Genomic DNA, 10,295 nt, shown 5'->3' with positions numbered 1-10,295 from the left:
AGAAAAATGGCACCATGAAGTCAATTCCCCAAAAATTAAGAGTCGAGAAGCACATTAAGAGGCATCTCATCCCTCTTAGATATATTACACACACGTTGACATCGATCACATTTCAAAATGAACTGATGAGCATCTTTAAGCAAGGTTGGCCAAAAGAAACCTGCTTAAAGAATATGAGCTGCTGTCTTTTCTCCACCATAATGTCCTCCATAAGCCGTTGAGTGGCAATCTCGCAAGATCCCCACCCCCCGTTTCGCTGTAAGGAATACATCTCCTGATGATTTGGTCAGCTCCTTGTCGAAACAGAAATGGCTCATCCTTTGAGCATATGATAAGTCGGGAAGCATGATGTTACTCATAAGGTAATTCATAATGTCTTCAAACCACGGTTCTTCCTCTAGCACTCCAAATAATTGTTCATCGAGGAAAGACTCATTTATCAATGTCTTGTCCAGTGAAGTAGCATTAGGGTTCTCTAAACGCGAGAGATGATCAGTGACTTGATTTTCAGTCCCCTTTCTGTCCTTGATCTCTAATTCAAATTCTTGAAGAAAAAGAACCCATTTGATCAATCTAGGCTTCGAATCCTTCTTTGAGACTAGATAACGAATTGCAGCGTGATCAGTGAAAACTGTCACTTTAGTCCCAAGTAGATAAGATCGATATTTCTCAAAACCATAGACAATAGCCAAGAGTTCTTTTTCCGTAGTAGTATAATTCAGTTGAGCACCATTCAAGGTCTTACTAGTGTAGTAGACCACATGAAATATGTTGTTCTTTCTTACTAGCGTAGTAGACTACATGAAATATGTTGTTCTTTCTCTATCCAAGAACTGCTCCAACTGCATAGTCACTTGCATCACACATCATCTCAAAAGGTTCATTCCAGTCAGGTGCAGTTATGACAGGTGCCATGATTAAACTTTTCTTCAATATCTCAAAAGAGGCAAAGCACACGTCATTGAACTTGAAAGGGACATCTTTCTCTAGCAAACTACATAATGGCTTCAAAATCTTATAGAAGTCCTTGATGAAACACCTATAGAAACCCGTATGACCAAGAAAACTGCGAATTCCCTTAATAGAAATTGGCGGAGGAAGATTCTCAATGACCCCCACCTTGACTTTGTCCACCTCAAGACCCTTACCAGATACCTTGTGCCCAAGAATAATGCCCTGTCGCACCATAAAGTGACATTTCTCCCAATTGAGAACCAAGTTGGTCTCAACACACCTCTTGAGAACATGTCCAAGATTCTATAAGCATTCGTCAAAAGAATCGCCAAATACAGAGAAGTCGTCCATGATCACCTCCACATTCTGGCCAATCATATCAGAAAAGATGGCCATCCGACATCTCTGAAATATGGCTGGTGCACCACACAAACCAAAAGAAACTCGTCTGAGGGCGAAAGTACCAAATGGACAAGTGAAGGTAGTCTTCTCCTGATCTTCTAGAGCGATACAAATCTGATTATACCCCGAATAGCCATCCAGAACACAGTAGTACTCGTGACCAGCCAACCTATCGTGCATCTGGTCAATGAAAGGCAGAGGAAAGTGATCCTTCCTAGTGGACTTGTTCAGCTTCCTTTAGTCCATACAAACTCTCCATCCCGTAACTGTTCGAGTAGGAATGAGCTCATTCTTCTCATTAGTAACAACTGTGATGCCTCCCTTCTTTGGTACACCCTGAACTGGACTCACCCAAGAACTGTCAGAAATGGGATAAATAATCCCTGTATCCAGCCACTTAAGAATTTCCTTCTTCACTACTTCCTTCATGATCGGATTAAGTCTTCTTTGCTGCTCAATCGTAGGCTTGCTACCTTCTTCTAGCAGAATTTTATGCATGCAATTAGAAGGGCTGATTCCCTTAATATCTGATATAGTCCATCCAATTGTCGATTTGAACTCTCTAAGAATCCTCAAAAGCTTCTCCTCGTCGCTACCTGAAAGGTCAGATGCAATAATCACAGGAAAAGTAGATGTATCACCTAAAAATGCATACCTCAAATGTTCAGGTAAATGTTCAGGTAAAAGCATTCAGATATTGCAATTGTTCTTCACCTTTATTATCTTCACTATCTGAATTACCCAATAAGCCCTTCTCTAAGGCATCAGACCTTAGCAATTGATCAAGTTCCGAAGTAACCACAGAATCGACCAGCTCCACTTTTAAGCACTCCTCATTTTCTGTAAGAAATTTCATAGCATTGAACACATTAAAAGTTACATCCTGATCCAACACTCGCATTGTGAGCTCACCCTTTTGTATATCTATCAAGGTTCGACTAGTCGCCAAGAAAGGTCTTCCCAAAATTATGGAAATCTTCTTATCCTCCTCGAAATCAAGAATTACAAAATCAGCAGGGAAGATGAGTTTATCAACCTTGACCAAGACATCCTCCATAATACCTCACGGATATGTAATAGAACGGTCGGCCAACTGTAAAGTCATATAAGTCAGTTTTGGATCAGGCAAGTTCAACTTCTTGAATATTGACAAAGGCATCAGATTAATGCTAGCTCCCAAGTCAAATAAGCATATGTCAAAAGACACTTTTCCAATAGTGCATGGAATAGTGAAGCTTCCTGGATCTTTAAGCTTCGTAGGCAACTTCTGTTGCAGCACGACACTGCATTCCTCCATGAGAGCGACAGTCTCTAAATCATCTAGCTTCACTTTCTGAGAGAGATCTCAGAAATACCTTTCATAAACTTTGCGTAACTAGTCATCTGCTCAAGAGCCTCAGGGAAAGGTATGTTGATATGAAGTTTCTTGAACACCTCTAGAAACTTCTCAAATTGCTTATCCAGCTTTTTTTTCTGTAGCCGCTAAGGAAAAGGCGGTGGAAGATAGATCTGTTTCTCCCCTGTATTACCCTCAGGAGGAGTGTGCTCAACAGTAGTCTTCCTTGGTTCCACTTCTGCTTTCTGCTGCTCTACTTCTTCATTAGCCCCGGCTTCTTCAGTCAAAGTTTGAGTTTGTTCGGGATTCGTAACCTTTCCAGACCTCAAAGTGATTCCCTTCACCTGCTCCTTAGCTTCCCTCTATCCTGGAACTTCAGTGTCACTAGGTAGTGTACCAGGTTGACGATTTAGCAAGGCATTGACAATTTGTCCAATTTGATTCTCCAAGGTCTTGATGGAAACAGCTTGACTTTTGCACATAAGCTTCAACTCCTCTAATTCAGATTTTTCATTAGCTTATTGTAGCTGAAGTTGCTGCCTTGGTGCATATTATGGTTGCTGAAAACCAGGGGGTTGTACTGCTTAGCCGGGTACTGCTAATAAGGCTGTTGAACCGCATTCTAAGCGTTGCTCCAGCTGAAATTAGGATGATTGCGGTTGTTGGGATGATAAGTGGCTAGAACAGGTTGCTGCGATCGCTGAAAGTTGCTCACAACTGAGTTGATTCACTAAAAAAAGTACACTGATCATTCTCATGTGCACCAGCACAAAGCTCACAGACACTAGTGATTTGATTAACTCCATAATTAGTCAAAGTATCCACTTTCATCGTCAAAGCCTTAAGTTGGGCAGCTATAGCAGTTGCTACATCCAACTCTAAAATTCATGCTACTTTTCCCTTAGTCAGTCTCTGAGAAGGATTCTGGTATTCATTAGCAGCCATCAGTTCAATCAATTCATAAGCTTCATTGTAGCTCTTAGCCCACAAGGCTCCTCCTGATGCTGCATCAAGCATGGGTCTAGAAATAGCACCCAGTCCATTGTAGAAACAGTTTATAATCATCCAATCAGGCATGCCGTGGTGTGGGCACTTCCTTAGCATCTCCTTATATCGATCCCAAGCCTCATACAGAGGCTCTCCAGTTTCCTGAGCAAACTGAGTAAGAGCATTCCTAATTGTAATAGTCTTCGCCATAGGGAAGAATTTAGTGACAAACTTTTGAGCAAGATCCTCCCAAGTGGTGATAGACCCTGGTGGTAGAGAATGTAACCAGCACTTTGCTTTATCCCTCAAAGAGAATGGGAAGAGTCGCAACTTAATAGCATCTTCAGTCACACCATTGAACTTGAAAGTGTCGCAGATCTCAATGAAATCCCTGATGTGCATGTTGGGGTCTTCAGTAGGAGAACCCCCAAACTAAACTGAGTTCTATATCATCTGAATCGTGCTTGACTTGATCTCAAAATCATTAGCCGAAATGGCTGGTCTGATGATGCTTGACTGAATATCATTAATCTTAGGCTGAGAATAATCCATCAAAGCCTTAGGAATTTCTGCTTGATCTCCCATCACTTCTAAAACCGGTTCCTCGACTTTCTCTTCTTCTTCTATCTTCTCTTCGTCCTCAAAAACCTCCCTTCAAACCACTACAACTTCTTCATCGGCTTTATCCAGAGTTCTCTTAGGAGACCACGAACGCGTATGCATACACGCTCGCTAGAGTACCTGAAATAAGACAGGAAAATACATAAGTAACAATGTACGAGTCAATGAACTTTAACGACCACTGATGACAAACACATAAACTAAAAATTAACACCGACTCCTCGGCAGCGGCGCCAAAAACTTGATAGTCGCTAAACACGCGCTAAAATTCACGCAAGTATACCCATTCACAAGTAGTATAAGATATAAATCAGATTCGTTCCCACAGAGACTGGTTTAGCTTAACTTGTTATTTATGCACTTATGCAACAATGATATGGCTACTATTCAATACTAAGACGAATAACAAATTGAGATTGTTTTTATAACTAAGAATTAAACTAACAATTATAACTAAGAGAATAAGAATATTTGAATTAATATATATGATAAACATGGGATTCTAACTTCATTAAATATTTCATTCAATAGTCTTTTCGTTCTTGACCTTAGCATGTAATGGTGATGACACTAATCAGATAACACGAAACTGATAAACACCAACTTTCGTTGTATGAATACCGTACTACCAGACATCCACAAAATAGATAAAAGCTGAATAGACACCAATTATATTGAGACCCTATATGTCTATAGAATTTGACAACATAACGGTTTAATGAACAAGTTATCTATCGTGATTACATAGGGCAAGTAAGATGGTTAAAATTACCTACGAATCATGCATATCAATAATACATGAACTTATGCTAGCATGACAAGTTCTAAATCCTTAAATTCACTTTTGCTTCGTTAAGTATTAACACACTATCTTATAAGTTCGCGACGCTCATAAGACAAATACGCACAACCAATACTAGGTTATCATACAATCAACACACACTAAGGCATCGAAACAAATTAACTAAAGAAATCCATGAATAAATCCGCTAGAACCCCACGATAACGATTAACCCATAATCAGACTCATCATCAATGTGGGTTCCGATGAAAGCATTGTATAATAAACGTAGTCTTTATAAATGAATAATAAACAAAGTATAACACAAGAGTATAGGTTCAAGAATAAGAAAACTAGCATCCAACGTTATAACTTAAACAAAGAATCACAAGTTAAAACTAGGTCTTCTTCGCCTTGGTTGAATTATGCTAAAACGGTCTTCTTTACGCCTTCTCCTTGTGCTCTGATGTGTCTCTTCTGAAAAACGAGCTTAATTATGTATATATAGCAGCCCCATGCAGAGTAGAAGTCTTTTGGATCAAAATCAGAGTAGAAACATGATTCTTTGAATTCGATCTGGTGCGGCCGCGCGCTTGACCAGTGCGGGCGCGCTGAGTTTCTGGACTTTGGGCGTGCGCTATCACAGCGCGGGCGCGCTGACCTCCTGCATAAAAATCTGACTTCTTCTTTTTCCTTTCTGATTTGATCCGGCTTCCCAAGAGCTTTTATTCCAACACCTTCTTAACACCTGCTAATTCTCCTGATTACCTGGATAATTCCTGAAAATGCAAAAATACTAGAGAACACATTAAAACACCAACAACTTGAGTACAATTATACCAATTCAAAGCTTTACGGAGCGTAATAAAGTGTCATAAATACCACTCAACAGTCCTGCTGACACAAATTTCATATGTTTGAATCCTTTAGGATAACTAAATGAATAAACATATTTCCATCTTTTATCCTTCTTGCTGAGAGGAGCTACCTTATAGATAAATCATGAATCTTCCCTCTTGTTTTCTGCCATAGCTCTCTTCTTGAATTTAGAATTCTTTGCTCATAGTCACTGCATGCTTGATCAGCTTTTCTTCTGTCAGTTCTTTCTTGTTCATCAAGAATTGATTCATCCAATACTTTGATCACCTTTTCATCAGTGTCAAAATCAGCTATTAGATTCACAACATCAGGATTTGCTTTTTCCTCGGGTTTTATGTCTGCTTCATGAGACACATTTGTATTAGTTATATCAACTTGAGCAATGTCAGCGGTTGATTTCTTCTTTCTTTGGACAATCATATCTTCAGTATCCTCAGCTTCTTCTTTTAAATCATGTCCTTGTACAGGAACAAAACCTTCTCTGAATAGAACATTCAGAAATACAGAGTCAATTACAGACACTTGACTTGAATTAGAAATTCTTCCTCTTCCTCTTCTTCCTCTAGCTCTTGTACCTCTTCCACCTCTTTTTCCTCTTCCTTTTATAGGTGTTTGTTTCATCTTCAATTTGAGGCATTAACTCATTATGTTATATAACTGCTTCTTCAGTTGTTAGATCAGGAAATTCTTTAGTTATCAGCCCAAGAACACTTCTGGCATTCTTTTGCTCAAACCTCTTATCCTTGTAGTACAGAACAATCTCTTCACCTATTTCCTTGTGTCTACAAGGAAAGAATAATCCTTTAGCATCTGCTATGTTAGATATTGTAAGATCACCAGTTTCAGGAGCATCAACATTAGTCTTGTGCTTAACTTCATGAGCACCAGTGGACTTTCCTTGTCCTGAAGAACCGGATCTTTTAGAATGTTGAGGTTGTTGAGCAATATGAGCAATTTGAACATTTGCAACCGGATTCTTATCACCATCATCATCAGTATCTTTATCTTTCAACTGAATAGAGTCAGGTGTACATTTTGTGACAGCTATCTTCTCCCCTTTTTTGGCATCAGTATCTGAAAGAAGAGAAAATATAACATCCAGTTTAGCAGCCATTGAAAACACTTTATCTTCCAAGGAAGAAAATCGAGTATCATTGCTTTGTAGAGATTGAACCACGACTTTAACAGCCTTTTGCACACTTATAAGTTCAGCTGAAGTAAGTGGATTAATCATAAATGCATCAATCTTGTTCTGTAAAGTGGCATGAGATGTCTTCATATCAGTAAGTTCAGAGAGAATTCCTTCACAGAGATGGTAGAGGCCTTGAGATGTAATTTAAGGTCAGGATTTTGAAGTCCATCATATGCCCTGTGAACATGTTGCATACCAACACCTGAGGAGATAGAAGTATGTGCATCTCTCCATGCAAAATCCCATTCAGTCTTTCGAAAATGCTCAGCATCAACATTGTAATAAGAAGGATCAGCATTGAAATGTGAAGAAGAACCAACATTGGACTTCATAGATGCATCAATAGCAATCTTAAGCTGAGCTGTGTCAGAATCACCAGGATCACTGTCTTCATCAGAATCAGAGCTAGACAGACCCTCAGAAGAATTTACAGAGCTAGGCAGAATTGATTTGCCTTTAAGAGGAACCTTATCAATAAGTATCTGTTCATGATGAGATCCTGAAATATAAAACAATGTAACACCTAAATCTCTCTTTTCTTTTCAAGTGATCTCATCACTTCTCACACAATATATTACTTTGAAGAGTAATATGTTTCTCACATAAGAAAGTTTATAAGCAAAGAAAAACTTATAAAATTTTTTTCTCAAAAACTACCTCTCCTTTTGCCAGTACAAGAGACTGCCACTCAAAATTTAATTTTCTCACATAGTATTTTCACACAGTCTCACAGAAAAGCACAATCACACATTTTGCAAAGAAATAAGATATGGCTGAGAGGAGTATTATGCTTGTCATATAAATAGAGGTAGCCTCAAATAAGAGACTATTTATAATCATACAAACATGAAGAACAACAGAGGAAAATAAGAAATACCGGTAGGTGAGTCCTCAAATGGAAGTGATGATAGTGGAGGAACAAACAAAGCATCATATGCCAAGAAAATTCTGATTACTTCCAGCCTAGTCAATGCCTTCATGTTGAGAATATCCTTTAGCCACCAATCTTGCCTTGTTTATGACAATTGTTCCTCCAGAATCAGTCTTATTTCCGAAGACCCACGTTGTGCCCACAATTGACCTGTTCTTCGGTCTAGGCACCAGCTTCAAACTTTATTTCTTTCGAACTCATTTAACTCTTCTTGTATAGCTATGACCCAATCTGCATCCTTGAGTGCATCTTCTACTTTCTTTGGTTCTTCTTTTAAAAGTAGATTGTGATACAAACATTCATTTTGAGTTGCACTCCTTGTCTTTACACCTTCATCAGAATTTCCAATGATCAGATCAGGAATATGATCTTGAGTCCATTTTTTGGCACTAGGAAGTGTCCTTCTGGAGCTAGATGCTCCCCCTGCATTGTATGCCTCATCAAATTCATTTAAGGCTCTCCCTGAATCAGTGCAGTCACATCCTGATGAAGTTTTGGGACTTGACTCATGTCCATCTGATATTGAATCAACATTGGATCCCGAATGACCAGATTGAGAAGAACTTTAAGTTGATTCTTCAGTGTTAGTATCATCAGTTAAACCTTGTTGTTGCTCCCCCTCAACATGTGCAGGTTCATTAGTACAATGATCATCTTCAGAATCTGAAGGAGTATCAGGATTTGGATCATCAGGATTTGACAGTTCATTAGAGCTTGATCCAGATTCCAACAATGCATTTTCATTTGCAAAGATTAGACTTTCATGAGAGTCTTCTTCAAAACTAGGAATCTTCTTATCATCAAAAGATACATTTATGGAGACAACTACAGTATTTGTTCTCAGATTGAAAACTCTGTATGCTCTTGATGGTGAATAACCAACAAAGATTCCTTCATCAGCTTTTGATTCAAACTTCCCTAGCTGATCAGTATGAGTTTTCAAAACAAAGCACTTACATCCAAATACATGAAGATGTTTGAGACAGGGCTTCTTTTCTTTCAGCATCTTATAAGGAGTAACACAATGTCTGTTTATCAGTGTGACATTCTTAGTATAACAGGCTGTGTTTACTGCTTCAGCCCAGAAGTAAATGGGTAGTTTTGCTTCTTCCAGCATAGTCCTGCCAGCTTCAATTAGGGTTCTGTTCTTTCTCTCAATAACACCATTTTTTTGGGGTGTGCCAGGAGCTGAGAATTGTTGTTATATGCCTTTGTACTTGCAAACTTCCTCCATTTTTGAGTTCTTGAACTCGGTGCCATTATCACTTCTCAGTATTTTCACTTTGTGGATGGATCCATTCTCAATTTTCCTTATATGATCCAGAAGAATTTCTGGAGTTTCATCCTTCCTGTGTAGAAAATAAACCCAAGTGTATCTAATGAAATCATCAACAATTACAAGTGTGTACCTTTTCTTGTTGATAAACATTATGTTTACTGGTCCAAAGAGATCCAAGTGTAACATATGATATGGCTCAATAATAGAGAATTATGTTTTACTTTTAAAAGATACTCTTCTTTGCTTAGACTTTTGACAAGCATCACAAATACCATCAAATGAGTATAGCATATTTGGTCATCCCCTTACTAGCTCCTTCTTGGAAAGTTCATTGATTGAATTAAAGTTGAGATGTGAGAGCTTCTTGTGTCAATTACAGCTCTCATCTAATGATGCCTTTGAGATAAGGCAAATAGCTTCTTGCTCAAGACTTTCATGTAGGCTTGCTTCATACATATTGCCATGTTTGTATCCCATCAAGACAATCTTCTTTGACTTGTTGTGAACCACTTCACAGTGAGAGTCATAAAACACCACATGATAACCTATGTCAATGATTTGACTGATGCTTAGAAGATTATGCTTAGTCCTTCCACTAGAGCTACATTCTCTATTGCTACATTTCCAATTATCAAGTTGCCATATCCCAGAGCGTGTCCTACATTTCCATCTCCATAAGATACATCTGGGCCACCCTTCTTCTCAAACTCTGACAACAGGGATTTATTTCCAGTCATATGTCCTGAACACCCACTATCTAAGACAAGAGTGTTTTTCCTGTTACCCTGCATTTAGAAGAGTAATTAATTAGAAGGATTGTTAAGGACACACACTTGTTGGGCCCTCTTTTTGAAAACTTAAGCCTTTGTGATTCAGAAATACTTCTGACAATTTTTCCTTTGTTAGGATTTGTCTTATCAGGAGTATATTTAG

General features: G+C 38.6%; 1 non-coding gene across 1 annotated transcript; it reads left to right on the top strand.

Moving 5' to 3' along the window:
- The first annotated feature begins 3,767 nt into the window (after positions 1-3,767).
- LOC141698749 (small nucleolar RNA R71) lies at positions 3,768-3,874 on the top strand. The gene has a single exon (XR_012565252.1). It is a non-coding gene; the product is annotated as a small nucleolar RNA R71 (small nucleolar RNA).
- Positions 3,875-10,295: the final 6,421 nt, after the last annotated feature.

The sequence above is a fragment of the Apium graveolens genome, chromosome 11, assembly GCF_009905375.1.
Source record: "Apium graveolens cultivar Ventura chromosome 11, ASM990537v1, whole genome shotgun sequence".
Taxonomy (NCBI): Eukaryota; Viridiplantae; Streptophyta; class Magnoliopsida; order Apiales; family Apiaceae; genus Apium; species Apium graveolens.
Note: the sequence above shows the minus strand (reverse complement) of the source record. Positions and strands in the feature narration are given on the sequence as shown.